Source organism: Neovison vison, chromosome 8, assembly GCF_020171115.1.
Source record: "Neovison vison isolate M4711 chromosome 8, ASM_NN_V1, whole genome shotgun sequence".
In the NCBI taxonomy this organism is placed as follows: Eukaryota; Metazoa; Chordata; class Mammalia; order Carnivora; family Mustelidae; genus Neogale; species Neogale vison.
In genome coordinates, this window is record NC_058098.1 from 65,476,048 (window position 1) to 65,497,448 (window position 21,401).

Here is a 21,401-nt window from a genome sequence, read left to right on the forward strand (position 1 = left end):
TTTTACCCTATTGATCATATCTTTTTTTTTTTTTTTTTAAGATTTTGTTTATTTGACAGAGATCACAAGTAGGCAGAGAGGCAGGCAGGGGTGGGGTGGGGGGGGGAAAGCAGGCCCCCGCTGAGCAGAGAGCCTGATGCAGTCCTTGATCCCAGGACCCTGAGATCATGACCTGAGCTTAGGGCAGAGTCTTAACCCACTGAGCTACCTAGGCTCCCTGATCATACCTTTTTTTTTGGTGAAAAAGGTTTTTTTTTGGTTGTTTTTGTTTTTTCTTAATAAACATATAATATATTTTTATCCCTCGGGGTACAGGTATGTGAATCTCCAGGTTTACACACTTCACAGCACTCACCATAGCACATACCCTCCCCAATGTCCAGAACCCCACCTCCCTCTCCCAATCCCCCTCCCCCCAGCAACCCTCAGTTTGTTTTGTGAGATTAAGAGTCACTTATCATTTGTCTTCCTCCCAATCCCATCTTGTTTCATTTATTCTTCTCTGATCATATCTTTTGATGCACAAAAGTTTTGAGTTTTAATGTAGCCCCATTTATCTATTTTTGGTTTTGTTTTGTGCTTTAGGTGTCATATATATGAAAACATCGCCCAGTCCAAGGTTATGCAGCTTTTCCTTAGGTTTTCTTCAAGGAGGTTTATAGTTTGGGGTCTTAAACATTTAGGTGTGAAATCCACTTTGAGTTATATTTGTGTGTAGTTTAATTAAGGACCCAGTTTCATCCTTTCGCATATGAGTATGGAATTTTCCCAGCATCAGTTGTTGAAAAGACTTCTTTCCCACCATGCAGTTGGTTTAAGGAGAGAGGAGAGAGTGATAACACAAGGGACAGGTAATTATTTGGGGCAGAAATAATGCTGATTTTTTGTTTATTTGTTTACTGTTGCATAGATGGATAAGGTTATCTGTAAATCTTTGTATAATATGTTTACAAGAATTATGGATAATTTGTTTTCCTTGATTGAGACAGAGTTGAATATTTTATTTATTCATGCAGAGAAAAGAAAATCAAGGCATTACAGTAATACAATATTCTCTTTGGCTCTGAAGAGCCAACTTTGCAGAAATACAGGGTGTCTGGAATCCAGAAGTTACTGGCAGGTTGGTGGTGGGGGAGGAAATCTTTTTAATGGCAAACTAATGAGGCCCTGAGTTCCCAAAAGCAAACAGACATGGGGGAGAAAAAGAGCCAAGGACTCAAAGAGGCTGTACTCTATATACTCTGATGGCGTGATTCACAGTGAGGGCAGCAACATTTCAGAAGGAATGGGGCCATCCCCAGAGGCAGTGGAGACGAATAAGGAAAGTTAGCATGGAAGAGCCACAAGGGAGGGCCATGGAAGTCTGCAGCACTGCCATAAGTGGCAGACCTTGAGGAAGAGGGACCAGACTGAAGGTATCTAGCTCTGTGGGGGGTGGTGAAAGGGAAAGGTGGGAGCACATAGCCGTTCCCCCTTCACCTGAAGTGTAAGCCTTCAACTATCTAAAAAAAATGGGCTCTCCAGAAAAATTCGGTCCATAGGAACTCTGAATAACTAACTGGGGGAGGAAATATATGTGTATATATAGCTTTTTGACTAATGTGGTAACATTTCTCAGAGTTGCTGAAACATTTCAAATATCTGATTCTCTTGTTAAAATCTCTGGGCTTATTATATATAAATAGGGTTATAGAAACCTTATTTGGATCTTTTTTTCCCTTCCTTTTTCAGTAAGTATTAAGTATCTGTATATATTATTTATTGTAAGGTATGTTAATGTTACGCATCCTTCCATTAGAGTTACAATGCAATAGAGAAGACAAAACGTTTATAAATAACAATAATAATGGTAATAGGACAAAAGACTGTTATTGTAGATAATGTTTTGAGTTATCTAAAGGAAGAGAAAGGTCTTTTTAAGGATGGAGAAACTGAGCTGAATATTATGTAAAGTTTATAGGTCTGGGACCTTGAGCACATTACATCTTATGGAAATGACAAGAGACTTCAAAACAGTGATTCTGTAGGTCATATTAGTATACATAGTAATTGTGGAATGTTTGATTCTACTGCTGTCCCACTGTACTAGATATTCTCTTTGAGCTATTCACAGTGTAAATACCTCTGAAAATAAACACGAAAGTATGTATTTACTTGTTATCCACATCATTTGACTAAAGTGGGACAATAGATACTGTTACAGAAATGTAATACCTTACATTGGAATAGCGTTTTCTGGTGAACAGAGGAACACAGTAGTCTCATGTAATATAATGTAATATTATACAAAGAGTGTGAATCTTAAGCATTTAATCTGTTCTTTGAAGACTCTTTTTAGTTTTTGAGCATTTAGCACATAATCCTATATGGTAAAAAAAAAAAAAATGTAGCTAGAGAGCCGTGGACTAGAAGACATAGGTGAGCTGTTCAGTGTGTGGATGGCAACAGAGAATCTTGAAATTTGCTGAGGAAGAATATCTCATTGGACATCATCTGTTCTTCTAAAGTTCCACCAGATTTGATTAATATTCTGCCTCCAGGCTAAGAACCACTGACCCTTAAATTTTAAAACAGGTGGGTAAAGGTTAAAGTTCTACCAAAAAATGTCAGTTTAGTTCATCAGTTGCAAAACCATAATAAAAACCATAATAAGCCATATATACACAATGCAAAACCGTAATAAAACATATATGCACAATGAATACATGTTGAGCTTATGTCTAAATACTGACTGCATTATGGAAGGCCTATTAAAAGACACTAGAAAAGTTACTCTGAAGGAGGATTTGAGTAACTTTTTTTTTTTTTTTAATCATGGGACCTAATATCTTAACTCTGACTGTATACCCACATCCTTCATATCTTATTGTTCTTCTTTGCCTTCCATGAATTTCCCTTTATTGAGGTATAATTAGCATGCAATAAGCCATTCATATTTGACTTTAACACTGTAAGGTTTTTTTAATATTTTATTTTGAGGTAACCCAGCTTGTGACTCAGACTCACAGTCCCAAGATCAAGAGTCTATTCATACTCCACCAACTAAGCCAGCCGGGCACTTGAGTCTGTAATTTTTGACTCATGACATCATCACTGCAATCAAGAAAGTATCATCCTCAGCTTGCATCATGCTCCTTTGCCCATCTCTTCTCTCTGGGTCTCTGGGACTCTTTTGCCATTTGGAGTGTATAGGAAAAAGTTCTGAGAAACACTGTCTTAGAGAATTCTCTTAAATTTTAGAACTGGCCTGGATCCCTGAGGTAACTCTTGGCCTTTGAACCTGTTTCTCCACCTGCTGCTCATCTGTGCCTCTCTTGGCCTGGAACCCTGCATAAAATTACAGTTCTGAACATGTAGTACAAGTTACTTTGTTAGTGCTCTTCACCTTCCTTGTCCACATCAAGCATTGCTGGCCAGTACTTTCCAAACTATAGTGAAGACTGGGGTTTTCATTTAAAAAAAAAAGGAGGGGCGCCTGGGTGGCTCAGTGGGTTAAAGCCTCTGCCTTCGGCTCAGGTCATAATCCCAGGGTCCTGGGATCGAGCCCTGTATCAGGCTCTCTGTTCCTCAGGGAGCCTCCTTTCTCTTCTCTCTCTGCCTGCCTCTGCCTACTTGTGATCTCTGTCTGTCAAATAAATAAATAAAACCTTTAAAAAAAAAAAAAAAGGAAAGAAAGAAAGAAAAAGCCTGTTAGTCCATTACTATCCGATACTTCCATAAAGGACAATGAAAATGGTTACTAGAGGATGCCTGGGTGGCTCAGTTGATTAAGCAACTGCCTTTGGCTCATACCATGATCCTGGAGTCCCAGGATTGAGTCCCACATCAGGCTCCCTGCTTTATAGGGAGTTTGCTTCTCCTTTATCCTCCCCCTTCTCATGCTCTCTCTCTCTCTCAAATGAGTAAAACCTTTTTAAAAAGTGGTTGCTAGGAAAATGAAAGGAAAAAGAAGTCCTGTGAGGGCACCTGGGTAGCTCAGTCGTTAAGCATCTGCCTTTGGCTCAGGTCATGATCCCAGGGTCCTGGGATGGAGCCCCACATCCACATCTGGCATTCTGCTCAGCAGGAAGCCTGCTTCTTCCTCTCCCTCTGCCTGTTGCTCCCTGTGCTTGTTCGCACTCTCTATGTCAAATAAAGAAATAAAATCTTTTTTTTTTAAGTCCTATGAATACAAGTCTTGTTTTTTTTCTTTAGATTCAGCAGATATAAAATTTCTCTGTCAAATTTTAAGTTTCTAAGTACTTATTAATTTCTGCACTGATTTCAGTGCAGATTGATGGCAAAATCTCATGATCGTAGGCTACACTGAGTGACCCCATGATAGGAAGCCCTGCTTTTCCCCGTGTGTTTCACTGGTTACAGAGATCTCGCAGGCATGCTTTTGGAGTTGCCCACTTGGAATGTTCTGAAACTTTTGGCAATTACTTTGACGTAAGAAATGAAAGAAAACTAACAGTTATTGAGTACTCAGTATATGACAGCCAACGTGTAAAGCGTTTTTTTATGAGGTTAGTTGTGGGCTTGTCTCATCTTTGGCCTTTACTGTGTTGACATACACTCCCTCTTTATGCACTTTGTTGAGGTGTTTTTGTTTGTTTGTTTGTTTTATCTTGAATGGATATTGAATTTTGTCAAATGCTTTTTCTGTATTGAGAGATTCATAAGATTATTATTCTTCATATTGGTAATGTGGTATATCACCTTGATTGTAGATACTGACCCATCCCTGCATCACTGGAACAAATCGAGCTTTGGTCACACTGTATAGTCCTTTTAATGTACTGTTGAACTCAGTTTGCTAATATTTAGGGGGTTTTTGCATCTGTGCTCATCAGGGATATTGCCTGTAGTTTTCTTTTCTTGTGACATTGTCTGGTCTTGGTGTAGTGTAATGCTGGCCTCTTACATTTTGGAAGTGTTCCTTCCTCTTCTGTTTCTTGGAAGAGTTTGAGAAGAGTTGATATTAATTTTTCTTTAAATGTAGACTTTACCAGTGAAGCCATTTGTCCGGGACTTTTGTTTGCTGGGAGGTTTTTGATGACTGATTGCATCTTCTTATTAGTAATTGGTCTGTTCAGACTGCCTATTTCTTCATAATTCAGTCTTGGCAAAACATTTTTATTTTTTATTTCTAAAAATAACCCTGAAATCAGCCCAGTGGAGGGTTGAATTAACTCATTTATATTTACATATTCAGTTAAATGTTTCTGAATCCTTGCTATGGGTCAGGTTTGTCCTGAGCTCTGGAGAGGCAACAGGAGTCCCATGGAGCTCACATCTTTGTTGGGGGGGAGACATCATAAACAAACAAATGAAACCTATTAGCTGGTGATAAATGATGTCGAGAGAAGTAAACTAAAGAAAAGTATAAGGGATGGGAAGTGGGGATTGCACTTTTAAGTAGGGTGGTTGGAGAAGTCTTTACTGCCAGGACATTTGCGCAGAGATCTGAAGGGACTGATGGAGAGAGAACCACTCAGAGCTAATAGCAATAGTAAAGGTCCTGGAATTTTTTGAGATGCTCACTGACATGAAGACCTTTCTCCCATCTAGTAAATGGCTCATCTGGGTTTAAACTCACATTTGGCCTTTTCCATTATGCTTTATAGTTTTTATTCACTATCCATGCTCCTGGTTTAAAGATGCCTGGGTTTGTTCAGATAAAGTGGAAATCCATTTGGGAGTGGGAGTGTAATTTATATGTAATAGGGAGTTAGCCTGAAAGTCTGCTCTCTATGTGAATCTTGCTTTTGATTAGGTCTGGATATTTTCCAAGGCTTTGAGTATCTTATTCCTAAGTGCACAAAATAGATGAGTTTTGTAGAGTTGAGTTTCCTTTTTAAGTGGATGAAATTTCTCTAGGGGGCATAGAAAGCCAGACAAAATCAGGGAAAGAATTTTCAAAGGGGAACAGATGATTAAAGCTTTGGAAAGAAGGCATTCCTTTTGTTTAAGCACTGTGAAGTTAAGCATTGTGTAAGTCCTTCCTTACTATGAATGACCTGATGCTTAACAGACAGCTCTCCTTGGCATTGACAGGAGCCTTTGTCGGGATTCTTTTATCTGGTTGCTCTCCGGTGCCCACAGCTTCCCTTCTACACTTGCCAACAGCTCTGCTCCAGACTCTTTGATTCTGAAAGACTTCAGCTACCTCCTTGCTGACCTCAGTCTGTACTTCCCAATTGACTAAGTTCTTTCCAGCTTATCTCTTAACTCAGGCAAAAGATCCTGCAAGCAAAGCATCCCATGTGGGGAATTGAAACTACCCCTCAAGAAATAAGGATTGCCCTGAGCCAGCAAGATCCTTAAGACTGACCGACAACAGTGATCAAACTGACCTTTACTTCCCACCTGCATGTACCCACCAACTTTTGTCGCACATTTTCCTTACACAGACCTGTACATATTTTAAGCACTTCGGAGACAATCTTTAAGACATTAATCAGCTGTATTCCTGGTGTTGACCTCACTGAAATAAATTCCTTTCTTGTTTCAACAGTACTCCTCTCTCTGCCTTTGAATTTTGTCAGCAGTGAGTGGCCGAGCCTGGTCTGTTTGGGACCCCCCCCCCCCCGCCCAGCCCCATACCAGGTGCTCTTGTACACCTTGCACCTTACTTACAGTCATAGCTGCTGAACCTTGGACTCCTTTCTGCCTTGTCACCTCCTCTATCAACCCCAGATTGTGTTGGGGAGGAGGAGTGGTATGTTGTCATTCATGTCTTATGGGTTGTGACAAATATTATAATGACATGTATCCATCATTATGGTATTATACAGATTATTTTCACTGCCCTAAATATCCTCTGTGCTCTGCCTGTTCATCCTGCTCTCCCCACCTCCCGTGTCTTGCTGATTTTTATATCAAAATTTAATAATTTGTAAGTGTATATCCACATTTGGTGAGGAATACTCTTACTTTCTTAAAATATATATCTCTTGTACAGTCCCTTGGTGATAAGCCTGACACCTTTGGAGTTATTGATCATGTGAAATAATTTCTCCTGTCATTTTTCTCTGTTAGCTTGCTTTATTGTTTATAACATCTCACATCCAAGGTTGTGAGAATGGAGGTGGGATTTTTAAACCTGGAGTAGTGTGTGTGTGTGTGTGTGTGTGTGTGTGTGTGTATTTCCACCCCCCCCCAAACATAGTCATATACTTTTAGTGAACTAACCATTCTTCAAACAATAAAAACAGAGGGCAGCAAGCTTGGTCTTGATGACAGGAAAACCTGAGTCCTCCCAAAGTTAGCTTAAAATACTGAATTGTTTTACTTGCCCTTAAGGATCACAGAGAACCCACACATAGCAGGCACTGACAGTTACTTTTTTGTTTAAAGCTATGTTAGCCATCCAGATGTTTTTGGTTCTTTCCTTTCTTTTTCATCAGAAAACATTTCTCCTTGAAATCTCCTGGGGGCCATTTTGGTCTGATGCAGTTCTCCATACCGTCTCTTCCCTGACTTCTTATTCCTACATTTGATAATGTTTTGTTGTCATCAGGCTGCTGAACTGGACTGAACACTGACTTTCACAGGTCTAGCTTTAGCTACAGCTCTCCTTTTCTCCATCTTCCCTTAGGTATTATTTTTTTCTTTAAAGAATTTCATGGTTTGATTTGTAATGACTATTCCAGAAGTCAGTCTTGAGTCATCGGGGTTATTTAGTCTGTCATCTTGTGGCATGTGTGTGTCAGTGCGGTGGTATTCCTTTTGGATATTTGGATAAGCATAGGATATAGCAGTTTTGATTCTATAGCCAAAACCAACTCAAAAGAGACTGCTAACAGTGCAGAAAAAAACAAGACAATGCAAATAGGCACATGTGCTCTACACCTGCATTAGGAACCAAGGGCAGCTGAGGCCAGGATTCTAGATGAGGGATGGGACGTGGGGGAGAGGCCTGGTCTTGATGTTATGTTAGAATTATAGCAGTAACAGAGGGTAATTATCCATTATTGGTTTTCCGTAATCATTTTAGCTTTTTTTAATTATTATTTTAAGATTTATTTGAGAGAGAGAGAGAGCACAGGAGCAGGAGGGGCAGAGGGGGACACAGAGAGACTATTTAGCGGACTCTGTGCTCAAGATCATGGCCTGAACTGAAACATGTTGGACACCTACCAGCTGTGTCACCCAGGCACACATAGCTCTGTTTTTTAATAAGGTTTTAGGATTTATGCAGGAGAACAAGAGCTCTACTGGGTACTAGGTTTTATTTGTCCTGTGAGGAGATTGGATTAGAACTTTCCATAGCAAGTCAGTCCCAGTTATCATTCAATTTAAGGTAAGGAACAAACCTCCTGGTCTAGATTATAATCTAGTAGGGAGAAGTAAAATAAACTGGTTCACTTGCTTTCTCTTCTCTTTTCCTCTCTCCTTTTGTTCTTTTTTGTTTTCTTTCCTTCCCTCCTTACTCTCTCTCTCTTTCCCTTTCTCCCTTCATTTAATTATTTATATTGAGTTATAATGGACATACTATACTAGTTTCAGGTGTGTAACAATATTTAAATATTTGTATATATTGCAAAGTGATCACTGCAGTAAGTCTAGTTAACAGGTGTCTGGATTTATCTTGATACATGGCAGCATATGGTAAATGTCAGAGAGAGAGAGAGAGAGATCAGTACTCAAAGGACAGGGAGCGCTCCTTTGCTTAGGGAGAAAAGTGCTTCCTAACAGGAGTTTTTTTTTTTGTTTTTTTTTTTTAAGATTTTATTTATTTCTTTGACACAGAGAGAGAGAGAGAGTTCGCAAGCAGGCAGACAAGCAAGCAGAGAGAGAAAGAGGGGGAAGCAGGCTCCCCGCTGAGCAGAGAGCCCAATGCGGGGCTGGATCCCAGGAACCTGAGATCATGACCTGGGCCAAAGGCAGAGGCCTAACCCACTGAGCCACCCAGGTGCCCCTAACAGGAGTTTTTTGACCACCCCGAATAAGGACACTCATTTCTTTTTTTTTTTTTTTTTAAAGATTTTATTTATTTATTTGACAGAGAGAAATCACAAGTAGATGGAGAGGCAGGCAGAGAGAGAGAGGGAAGCAGGCTCCCCGCTGAGCAGAGAGCCCGATGTGGGACTCGATCCCAGGACCCTGAGATCATGACCTGAGCTGAAGGCAGCGGCTTAACCCACTGAGCCACCCAGGCGCCCCTAAGGACACTCATTTCTGTTACTGCCTCACACTTCCTGACCCTGTGGTTTGATCTTGACTCATATGTCCAGATTTTCTTGAAAATGGTTTTGAACTTCTCAGAATACAGTATGATTTCTCAGAACTGTCAGTACACTGGGCATATTGTTGTATAATCGGTGACCATTCCTTGTCTCCCTTAAACTGTAAGCTCGTTAAAAGCAGTGAAACTGTCTCCTTTTTGTTTCCTGAGTCTTAGCACACTATACTAGCAGGTACTAGCAGGTGGTGCTTTTTTGTTATTCCTTTCCCTGAGAATTTTTCTTTCCCTCCCTTTGCGTTGTGGGCACAACCAATATAGACTCCCTTCAGTCAGTTACTCTCTAAAGCATCTCTTTCTGCTGCTCTATGCTACAGCTCCTTGCCAACACTACCTTCAGCTGTTTCTTAGAATACTGTGATGTGCGTTGTATGTATCTCATAGTCTGGGAAGTTACTCTGGGCCAGGAGCTTTGTCTTACTCATCCTTAGTGCCCTGTGCCCTCAACAGTAAGTTACGTGCTAATCACTGGCTACACATTTGTTGAAATGGAAATGAAGGGTAGTTTTCAATTTACTGGTATTTGTTTGCCACTCACCCCTCTGTTTTAGTGGTACAAAGTGAGTAATAATAAGTTAACACTTGCATTGGCTCAGAAGTTAATTTTTACTGTTTTTACCCATTTATATTTTTTTAAAAAAGATTTTTGAGAGAGAGAGAGAACGAGTGGAGAGACAGAGAAGCAGGCTCCCCACCGAGCAGGGAGCCCAACATGGGACTCTGTCTGAGGACCCCAGGATCATGACCTGAGCCAAAGGCAGACACTTAACCAACCGAGACACCCAGGTGCCCCTACCCATTCACATTCTAAACAAATAACAATTTCTCTGTATTATAATGCTCCACTTTTTAAGTACGAGGAAAATGGTGCTTCATGTGTTTTTAAACTACTGTTTAGCATTTTTGGGAACTTAAAATGCAACTCTTAAAAAATGAAAAGCTGGGCCACCTGGGTGGCTCAGTGGGTTAAGCCTCTGCCTTTGGCTCAGATCGTGATCTCAGGGTCCTGGAATCGAGCCCCGCATTGGGCTCTCTGCTCAGCAAAGAGCCTGCTTCCCCGTCTCTCTCTGCCTGCCTCTCTGCCTACTTGTGATCTCGCTCTTTGTCAAATAAATAAATAAAATCTTAAAGAAAAAAAAGAAAAGCTCTTTTTCCCTGGGAAATAAAATGTATCTATTTTTCCTTCTTACCAAGTGACTGTTGAATTGCACTTATGAGCTTGTACATGTTTTGACACTGTAGGGAAGTATATAATAAATTGCCAGTTAGTCACCAATAATTTCTAATTATGACTCAGTTCATCTTCCATCTTCAGTTTTTAACAGAACACATCCTTTGCACTTGAGTTTGTAAAACTTTTCATGTATTTCTAACCATATACTCAATCCTATTTTGTTATATACTCTCTTTAAATAGAAGCACTTTTATTCTGAAATAGTTTTGCAGTATTAAAGTTAAAAGTATAACTTGGTGGCATGATAAGATCTTTACCATGTGGAGTATGAAATATCTCTGCTTTCCTGCCCCCCATTCACAGAGGTTCCTTTAACCAGAAGGCTTAATGCTTTGGCTGAACTCTCAAAAGCATCTCAGCTGTCATAAGTATAAGAAATGTTTGTTTTAGTTCATGAAATATAAATAATTTTTTAATCCGGTGCCCAAAAAACATGATGCTGTAGAGGTGTCCTTTCTTTCTTCCTCAAGAATAAATTCAATCTTGAATTTCAGGTTAGCACCCTGGATTCATTATCCCATATCTCCCTTTTTTGGTATGCATTCATGGGATTTTGCAGGCAGTTTCATGCCAAAATGTAGTATTTTTATAGAACTGATTTTTATTTTTCAGCTAAAACTCTCTTTGAAATTATACAGAATTTTGTGACGAAAACAGCTTATTTGGCTTTTTATGTTTATGATTTCATTTTATCTTTGTGTAGCCTGAGATTTAAACAGAATGGTTATTACCCCATTTTGTAGTTGCTAAAGCTGAATATCAAAAATTTTTTTATTTATTTTTTTAATGATTTTGTTTATTTATTTGACAGCAGAGATCACAAGTAGGCAGAGAGGCAGGCAGAGAGAGAGGAGGAAGCAGGCTCCCTGCTGAGCAGAGAGCCCTATTTGGGGCTTGATCCCAGGACCCTGACCTGATCATGACCTGAGCCGAAGGCAGAGGCTTTAACCCACTGAGCCACCCAGGTGCCCAATGAATGTCAGATATTTTGCCTGAACCAAGATGTCACAGCTAATAAGTGGTGCAGTTAAGAAACTGTAACCCAGGGACTTCTACTTGTAATCAGGGCACCTTCCACCATTATTTGGTGTTTCCATGCATATTGAACTTTTTACTAGTCTAAAGCTGTGGTTTTCAGGTATGTTAAATGCATTTAAAATTTTTGTTAATGTTTCATATACATACAAAAGAGTACACAAATCTTAAGCACACAGGTTGATGAATTTTCACAAAGCGAACACATAATTAAATTATTTTGAATATGAATTAATATTAAAATGAATTTAACATGGAATGTGCAGGACCTCTTGATTCTAAAGAAATTAATTCATTAATTTTTAAAGATTTATTTATTTATTTTAGAGAGAGAGGAGAGGGAGAACATGAGTAGGAGGGGCAGAGGGAGAGGGAGAGAGAACCTCAAGCAGACTCCATGCTCAGTGTGGAACCTGATGTAGGGCTTGATCTCACAACCCTGAGATCATGACCTGAGTTGAAACCAAGATTTGGACACTACCCGGGTGCCCCGAAAATATTTATTTTTAAACTCCTAATTTCTTAATTTGTTCATTTCTTCGAGGCTGAGAATCTGCTCTCTGGCAGGCGTGCACATAGGTGTGGGGATACATTTGTGTGTAAGAATCACCACTTGTAATAAACTTCCATTTGGGTTTAGACTAATAAGGAATCGGGCAACAAATTGTGGGGCCTTGAGCTTTTTTTTAGGAGTATTAGTACCAGGCCCTATGAGAGCATGAGTAGTCTGAGAGGCTTAAGTGAAATTTTCCCAGAGGAAGTGACATCTGGGCTGCATCCCCCTGATGATGAGATTCATCCAGAGATGCCATTCTAGGCAAGAAGAACAGAAGGGACGAGAACAAATGATGCTGAGGTGCGGCAGATCCCCATAATTGGCTCGGAGTGTGTAAAGTGGGAAGTGGACCTTGGCAATGGAAGTGGGAGCAGGGACATCTTAGATCAGGAAGGGTCTTGTGTCAGGTTGAGACTGCTTTTATCGTTACTTAAGTTCCCTGGTTATGGATAACAGGAATTGACTCTGGTGAACATGAGCTAAAGGGATTTATTGGAAAGAGTCTCAGGGGACTGTAGAAAGAGCCAAACATTGAGGTCTCTGAGAGGATAAATGGCTAGAGCAACTCTTGGCATCTCTGCAGACAACCTGCAGGTCTTCTCTCTAGAGTGATACCATTAGTTGACTTATTCTACCTGCTGAGAATTAGTCTCTACTCAGATTTCTAATTATTGAAAAATAGAATCTGATTAGCTTAGTTCAGATCCAGTGCCCAAACCAGAACCAGTTCCCATGGCCAGGGATAAGAAGAAACACTGTCTAGTCAGTTGCCTCTTCGGTGATCAGGAGTGCTAGATCTGAAACAGAGAGTAGAGGAAGGGAGGTGCACTGCCTCAGAGGCAGTGTTGCAACTGTATGTGAAGGGGGTGCAGACTGTGATCAGGAAAGAGTGGAAATCCAGAGACCTGTTAGATGATATTATAATAATCTAAGGGCGAACTGATGGTGCCAGAAGTAGATATTGTCCACAGGGAGATAAAGATGTGAATAGACCCAAGATAATCAAAAGGCAGAAAAGAAAGGACTTTGCAGTTGGACATTGGGAGGTTTATGGGGATGTTTGAGGAGTTGAGGATGAGTCCTGAAGATGAGTGACTAAATGATGGTGCTTTGTGTGGAGAAGAGTTCATTTCAGGCAGGGAACAGGGCTTTCATTCAATTTTGAAGTGTTTGTTCAGTTGACATACCTAAGCAGGACCATGTTTAACTTAAGCACACTTGGTTATTTCTGGGATTCCAGTTCCGCCATCAGGGTCCTCTCAGTCTGACATAGGGACAGATCCTAGGATTATCCCTGTCCTGTCCTGTCATGTCCTTGGACAGCTAGAGTCTTCCCACAATATTGCCATGGAAATTTACAAGCTGCATCCCTCTCTCATGCTCTTACACTTTAGACACTTTCAGGTCTGAGTGGATATAGGAGATTGTACCTTGCTCAATCTCAAAAACACTCCCAGAGCTAGGAACATTTAGGACCAAGTATTGCTGTTTAGGATCTTTCTTAGATATTATTTTCATTAGACAAGCCTTTTCTGTGACACTATTTTTTGGACATAATTTCATCTGAGTTTGAAAATATTTGAAAATTGGGGGCTTACTTGATTAAAAAGTTTAAATTGTAATTGAAAGTTTTTTAGTTACAGTGTTTTAATAGTATTCAGTGTTGTGGTTCATGTCACATCCTGACAGGTGGTTCCTAAAGATACTTTATTTTTTTTTTAAGATTTTTAAAATTTATTTATTTTTATTTATTTGACAGAGATCACAAGTAGGTAGAGAGACAGGCAGATAGAGAGGGGGAAGCAGGCTCCCTGCTGACCAGAGAGCCTGATTTGGGGCTTGATCTCAGGACGCTGGGATCATGACCTGAGCCAAAGGCAGAGGCTTTAACCCACTGAGCCACCCAGGCACCCCCCTTCAGATACTTTAATTAACACTTTTGCCATTAGGTAGCTTAATGGCCTCAGAAATCCTGTGGGTCAGTAGTTCTCAGTAGGGCTAGAACTGTTTCCTAAGGAGCAACTGGGAACTTGTGGGGTATTTTTTTGTTACCTTGATGGTTTGGGCACAGGGCACATAGACATTGAGTTGGCTAGGGCCAGGGATGCTAGATGTCATCAACTTTGCATCCACAGGACTTTGGTGCAGGTTAAAAAGGAAAAAGAAAATCTTTTGTAATTATCTGAGCAAAGCACCTAATTCTGTTTTTTCAAAATATTTTATTTATTTATTTGGGAGTGAATAAATGGTGGGGAGGGACAGAGGTAGAGAGAGAGAAGCAGACTCCCTGCTGAACGGGGTCCTTGGCTCCATCCCAGGACCTGGAGATCATGACCTGAGCTGAAGGCAGACACTTAACCAACTGAGCCACTCAAGCCCCCCTCCAGTTCTACTTTAGATATAATCGTGGAGTACCTTTGCACAGTTTCAGGAATGCCATGAAATTTTTAAGTTGAGTAAAAAATGAAGTTTGCTCAGGATTTTACTGTAAGCTGTACTCTCATAGATAGTATTAATTTTTTCTTTATCCTGTTTAGAAACTCAAAGCCTTTAAGATAGCAATTAGGATATATTGAGGGGTGCCTGGATGGGAGAGTTAAGCATCTGACTCTTGGTTTTGGCTCAGGTTGTGATCTCAGGGTCATGAGATTGAGCCCTGCATAGGGGTTCAGTGCAGAGTCTGCTTAAGACTTTTGCTCCCTTTCCACTTCCTCTCCGCTGTCTCTCTCTCTAAAATAAATCTTACAAAAATATATATTGAAAAGGTTTTTGTTTTATGTTATGTTTTTAAGTGAGAGTTGATTGGTAAACTAATGTTTTCTTAAGTGAAATAGATCAGAGACACCAGGGAAGGCATGTGTCTAGGGATGAACATGATGAACTTGCTGGGTTATAAATGTGTTTCATAAAGAAGGACCTAAGAGAAATAAATAAATTGGAAAAAAAAAAAAAAGGACCTAAGAGGCATGTAGAAAGGTGTAGACATTCAGTAGTACTTGATAGTTTGGATGAATCAGATTGGGTGAGATTATCCCAGATTTTTTCAAAGGCCAGAGAGAAAAAGATATGCAAAGGCATTGAAAAAGTTACAAAATGGATCTGTGTCCATTCAGAGAATATTCTATGGAAAATATGTCTGCTGATTTCTTTTTTTTTTTTTAATTAAAGATTTTATTTATTTATTTGACAGAGAGAGATCACAGGTAGGCAGGGGGAAGCAGGCCCTCTGCCGAGTGGAGAGCCCAACATGGGGCTCGATCCCAGGACCCTGAGACCATCATCTGAGCCAAAGGCAGTGGCTTAACCCACTGAGCCACCCAGGCACCCCTGCTGATTTCTTTTTATCTGTGTGAGACTTATAAAGGAAAAAGGAAGCATGGAAAAGGATCGATGAAAGAGACTGATTCTTTTACCAGTCACCCAAACTATAGCAGGTGATCATATGGGACTGTAGCTCCATCTGCTGGAAAGAAGCAGACCCACTCCTGCACATTATATAAGTGAAAGTGACCGTCTGTATACAGTCTTAGCGAGCCACCCAGTATTTATTAAATATTCCCCGTGTGTGAAATAACACCTTGTCAGGTTTTAGGGTATCAGTAGTAAAAATGTAGACACATTCTCTGCTCTCACCAAGCTTAGCTTTGAGAGGCTTTCTGCTTTTAAGAAAAAGACTTCAATTTAGCTAGTATATTTTTGCATTCTAAGTTCCCTTCTTAGTCTTCTCCATGGATGGCTTTTAAGATGTACCCTCTCTGAGCATCATTTTCCTTATCTGTAAGATAAGAACTACTGCCTCTCCTGCATGCTTAGTTTAAACTTTCATTAAGTTCCTTGTGTGTTTGGAAGGCATAGGCTGGAAGGGCATAAGATAAGTAGGAGTCCAGTTCTTGCCCTTACATGGGTTAGAAAAAGAAGCTGTTATAAGTGAGAGAGCCTCATGGGAGCCCTGACAAGGAGCCCCTGATGCAGACCAGAGAACGGGACTAGAGAAGGATTGGAACAGGGTTTTTTGAAGATGTGATGCTTCACTTCTGTCGTACAAGGATATTAGAATCAGCAAGGGGAAGATGGAAGGATCTTCCAGGCTGAGGAGCCAGCATAAGCAGCAGCATCGAGGTGAGGCCTGCATGGCAGGTATCACTGCTGGGTTGTATAAAGTGAGTGGCAGGGAGTATCCAGAGATGAGGACTGGCAGGCCAGGGAATGTAGGGTTTGTTTGCTTCTTCTTCTTCTTCTTTTTTTTTTTTTTTTTTAAATTTATTTGACAGAGACACAGCAAGAAAGGGAACACAAGCAAGGGGAGTGTGAGAGGCTTCCTGCTGAGCAGGGAGCCTGCCGGCATGGGGCTCAATCTCAGGACCTGGGATCATGACCTCAGTTGAAGACAAATGCTTAATGACTGAGCCACCCAGGCGCTCCCAAGGGTACTGATTTGAAAATTTCCAGGAAAGCCTTGTTTATAAATGTCAAAAGTAAGATAAAGATTGAAAAATGTTTTCTGGGTTTGCTCTTGCCTAGAAAAATTTGTCCAAAGAGAGGAGGAGGGGATGAGATGGTAGCTAGAAGGACTTAAGATAGACTTCTGGGGATCTAAGCATGTGTGCCCCTTTGTACATCACACCGCCCTATTTCCTTCACGGTGCATGGTGATCAGTAGAGCTGGGACACAAAGAAATGGCAGATGTTTGCCTCTTTTAGATTTTAATTGCAGTAACATAAGTTACTTTCTTGAAGAGAATTCCATATGCTGGGAATCTTGCTCAGAAGACTTCCGTTCTATTTTCCTTCTCCCAAGAGTGATGGTGGCTGCTTTCCAGGGTTTCTATCTGGTATAGTCCTGTCTCTGGTGGGGATTGTGGGTGGCTGCTTCTCACCCACAAACAACTTTTGTATTTCCAGCTTCCTTCTACATCCCACTCACACACCCCCAAAAGAAAGTAAGTAAATCAGGACCAGAAGAGTCCTCTGGCTGGAACTGTACAGTGTTGAGTATTGTGTGTGAAGTCCAATCCTAGTTCTGATGGTGGGGCTTTCGAATGAGCCATGAAAGTAGAGCCTGTGAGATGCCCTCGGGGAGTGCTGCGCAGAACCCTGAAGTTTAGAGTTCACTCTGCCTGTTGCCTTAGGTGAGCTCTTTCACCTCTCCAGACAGCAAACTGCTTCCCTGTGGGGTAGATGGCTTTTCAGGATGCCTTTCACTTCTGCCCTTCTGCTGTCACCATCTCACAATGCTGCCAGTACCCAGTCTCTAGTATTGGCTTAACAAGCGAAGGTGAGGCGTTGTCTTCTTGATTTTAAAGATTCACCTATAACTGAGAAATGCTGTTATCATTCTAAAATTGACTGCCTTATAATAAAGAAATTGCTTAAGGAACTTCCTTTTAGTATTCTCAGTGAGTCAGGGCAAGGAAGTCATCATTTATGGAAGCCGGAAGGCTGTAATTAGTGTTCCTGAGTTCCTCGTTCTCAGCCAGAGATTCCTTTATTATTCCTCAGTGGAAACTTGGCACCCAGGAGTCCTGGGAGGTGACTCAATCGGGTGTGTGAGGCCTCATTAGCATTGGCTCTACTCCTTCCCTGCACTGTTTGTCAAGTTTATCTGGGACTGAAGGAGCTGCTTCCCCTGCTCAGTCTGCTGGAGTTGGCCTGCCTGTCTCTAAACTTGGACTGAGCCTCCAGGAAGAGAAAATAAAGCCAGCTGCTCAACACTGAAGTGGTAAAACATTAGAGAAGAAGAAAAAGCTCTAATAATTCAAACATGTAGATACTTTTAAGATCCAAAAGGGTAGAGGCTCTTTCTGTGCTGATCAGTTATTGTTGTTTTTTTTCCTAAATATTTTGTGCACAGTACAAATGCTTTCAAAAGTTTATGGATGAATTTCTTAACTTAGTAAGGTACATAAAACAACTTAACAGGATATGAGTTATGACATTTAGGGGTGTTGCCTTATTGCTTCAGAACTTTGGGGTTATCGTGTAACACACCATGTCACATGATTTGTCTGAATGCAGGAAAAAAAGCCCTCAACTTAGTTTCATTGGCTTAAATATAGCTCAAGGCAACAGACACAAGGTTAAGATGAGGAAGTACTATACAGTATAGGAAACAGGAGCTTTTAAAGATAATTCACTGATCTGGAACTGGTTGCCCAAACCCTTATAAATGAGTGAAAACAAAAGCAGAAGTATCAGAAAGGAGATGCTTTATTCTTGAGGTGAGAGTAAGAGAATCTGGAGGCACATCAGTTAAAGTGCTTGGAATATCGACTTGTTTTTGCAGAGTTGGGGCTGTGTGTACAGTTATTAAAGCAGGGGAGTAGAAGTTTGAGAGAAGACGTTCATCGAAAAGATATTCGTATAAACTTGCATATCCAATAACAGGAACAATCTTGGGTAAGTTATAGTAGCTTTTAGCCATACTAATTAAATTTTTCTTTTCACTGCTATAAAGTGTAATGGTTGTGGTTCTTAACTTCCTGCGGGTGCATATTTAATTACTGAGTATATGTAAAAGCGACTTTATGTTTTATTGGTTTCAAAAAGGGTGAGGAAGGGAGGCTATACCCTTATATTTGCAGAGAAAACATTAACAACCTTGATAGTGTTTAGTGCCATATACTTTATGGCCCTGCAGAGACATGGATGGAGTATTTTTATAGTAATGCTTCTTGTCATTTTATTACATTAAATACTTTTAACCCAAATTCTGTGTAGGATCTTAAAATAAACAATCCTATACTGTTTAACACTATGGTTAGTGAATATGTGTCTTGCCATGGTGTGGGAAGAGCAACTATAACTTTGAGACTTATTCATGAACCTGTATAAGTGTAAGAAAAGCAACCTTAATGCACCAAATCTACATTTGTAAGACATTTATTGAGAAGTGATTATTACCTCGTGCCTTACACATGATCTGCCTTACACAGTGAACTTCCTTAGAGATTTAAAGGTATTTATGAAAACATTTATTTCTCAATCTCCAGGAGTATTGTAATCTTGAGGGGAAGATAGCTGTGATATAGAATGGGGTGATGTATAAGGGACTTTCTTATTTTATATAGGTTATATATTTGTAGATATATGTTTTTTATATGGAAACACATAGTCGTAAAATATGGAATAGTTATAACATTAGGAAAACAATTTTTTTTTTCAAGGACAAAGAAAAAGTTAAAAAGAGGATGATCACTTTGCTTTGGTCTTGCAAATTAATAGAAAATATACATACTTAAGTTTGCAACAACAAGGCACTGTGCATGGCTTATAAAATTAAAAAAATGAATAAGATACTTTGGGTAAACATATACACAGTTGTGTAAAAAAAAAAAAAAAATTACATACAACTAACCAGGAATAATCAGACCAACATGAGTACTGTCAGGTTTTGGGGGATAATCAAAAGAAGTGACCTGTAATTCTCAGGGACAGCACCATTTAGCTGATTATTAAATTGGGCCTCGAAGAATGAATAATTTCAACATTTAAAAATGATGGAAAAGAGTGTTCTTCTAGCCACAGCTGGAGAAATCTTTTTTTTTTTTCTCCCCCACAGCTGGTGAAATCTTGAGCAAAGGTTTGCAGGTCAGTTTACTTCTCTGTTCAGAATCTTCCAGTGCCTTTCCACCTCATCTAGAATGGAACCTGGAGTCCTTATTCTGGTTTGCAAGGGCATGCTTGATGTGTGCCCTGCCCTTGGTTCCTCTTTCTTTCAGATACCATGTCTTTCCCGCCCTTTCCCACTAGACTGTAAGATCCATGAAGCAGGGGCTTTGTCTTTCATGTTCCCTCTTGTATCCCCAGTGCCTAGACCTCTGAGTGCTCGTAAATGAGTATAGAATGAATCCAAGAAATTCAAAGACACCTAATGTGCTAGGATGTAAGAGTTGTTTGTGGGATAAAAAGTACAGGGAGGGATGCCTGGGTGGCTCAGTTGGTTAAGCAACTGCCTTGGGCTCAGCTCATGATCCTGGAGTCCTGGGATTGAGTGCGGGATCAGGCTCCCTGCGGACTCTGCTCCTCCCTCTGACCCACTCCCCTCTCATGCTCTCTCACTCTCTCTTTCTCTCAAATAAATAAAATCTATTAAAAGTTTTTCTAAAAAGTGATAGGGAGTGCACATGGAGTACTGAATGCAATATAAAGTTTTGGGGTGATTTTGCAGGGAAGGGATATGGTAACATTGCAGTGTGGAGGATGGACTTGGAGAATCAGAGAGTGGAGATTGTTAAAACTGAATGGAATGTATCAGCAATTCCTTCACACAGTTGACATTTGACTCATTTGCTCCGTGCTAAGCACTGTGTTCATTTCTGGGGATACAAAGATGACTGGGAAATAGTTCCAGTTGGTAGGAACAGATATGTGAACATCCTGCATTAGAGGTCTGAAACAAGTGATGTGATGGGCACTTGAATCAGGGCTTTACTTTGGGTAGCAAGGAATATTACGTCTCCTTGATTATTTCTTGATGTCAGCAGCTCTAGGAGTTCCCAGAGAAAAAAATGAAACTGTTAAGGGAACTTCAAAAAGTGTTTTTAGTCTTATGTATATATTTTTAATGCAGAGACCTTACCATGATTTTTAATTACATCTTACCTTAAAGTTCTTAATCAATACATTGATTGGTCCATTCATTCTCAGAAGAAAGATGCGTTATAGTAAGAGCGCCTCTTTAACTGCCTCTACCCAGTGTCTATACTAGGTCAGATTTTAGCTCCAGGTAAGTGCTTCACTTTGGGGGCATAGTTTGCCAGTCTGCAGAATGGAGATGATACCCTACTGAGTGGCTAATTGAATTAAATGAGGTGGTGTATAGGAAAGTACTATATGCCAAACATTGCTTCAGGTATATGGTGGTATTGTTGATGGTGAGGATGGGTACTCTTCCACCCCGAATGAGAGTTTGGGATAGGATATATAGAACATGGAAAAATTGAAAAATTGAATAATGAATTTTACCAAATATTCTGGGTGGAGGGGAGAGAAGAGGCAGATATTCTTTTAGCAATATATTTATGGGGCTTAAAAACTATGCAAAAGAAAGTTTTGCAGCCCAAGGAACTATTTGGGTACCTAGTTCTTTGTATTCAGCCATTCATGATCTCTCTTGTCACTAATTTGACAGTTTCAGACCTGTAAGGAGAAGCTGCCTTTCTCATTCATGTATTTATTCACTGAGTATGTTTATCCTTCAAACACTTTGGTATAGTTGAAAGACTGGTTCTTAGAGCTACCAGATGTGGGTTCAAATCTTCCTTCTACCACTTGTATGATTTTTTTAAAAAAAGATTTTATTTATTTATCTGACAGAGATCAGAAGTAGGCGGGGGGTGGGAGGTGCG

At 40.2% G+C, this 21,401-nt stretch overlaps 1 protein-coding gene across 4 annotated transcripts in view; it reads left to right on the plus strand.

Moving 5' to 3' along the window:
- Positions 1 to 21,401, plus strand: part of LIMS1 (LIM zinc finger domain containing 1) — a 151,072-nt gene that overhangs the window by 39,297 nt on the left and 90,374 nt on the right. The window contains exons 1-2 of one of the 4 annotated variants that reach the window (XM_044263793.1): positions 1,169 to 1,415; positions 18,338 to 18,450. The exons of 1 other annotated variant lie outside the window; for it this stretch is intronic. The gene's annotated coding sequence lies outside the window, so the exon portion shown is untranslated. Of the gene's footprint in view, positions 1 to 1,168; positions 1,416 to 18,128; positions 18,451 to 21,401 lie in introns of those variants that run through there. 2 more of the 4 variants (XM_044263795.1, XM_044263794.1) reach the window with 2 other exon arrangements.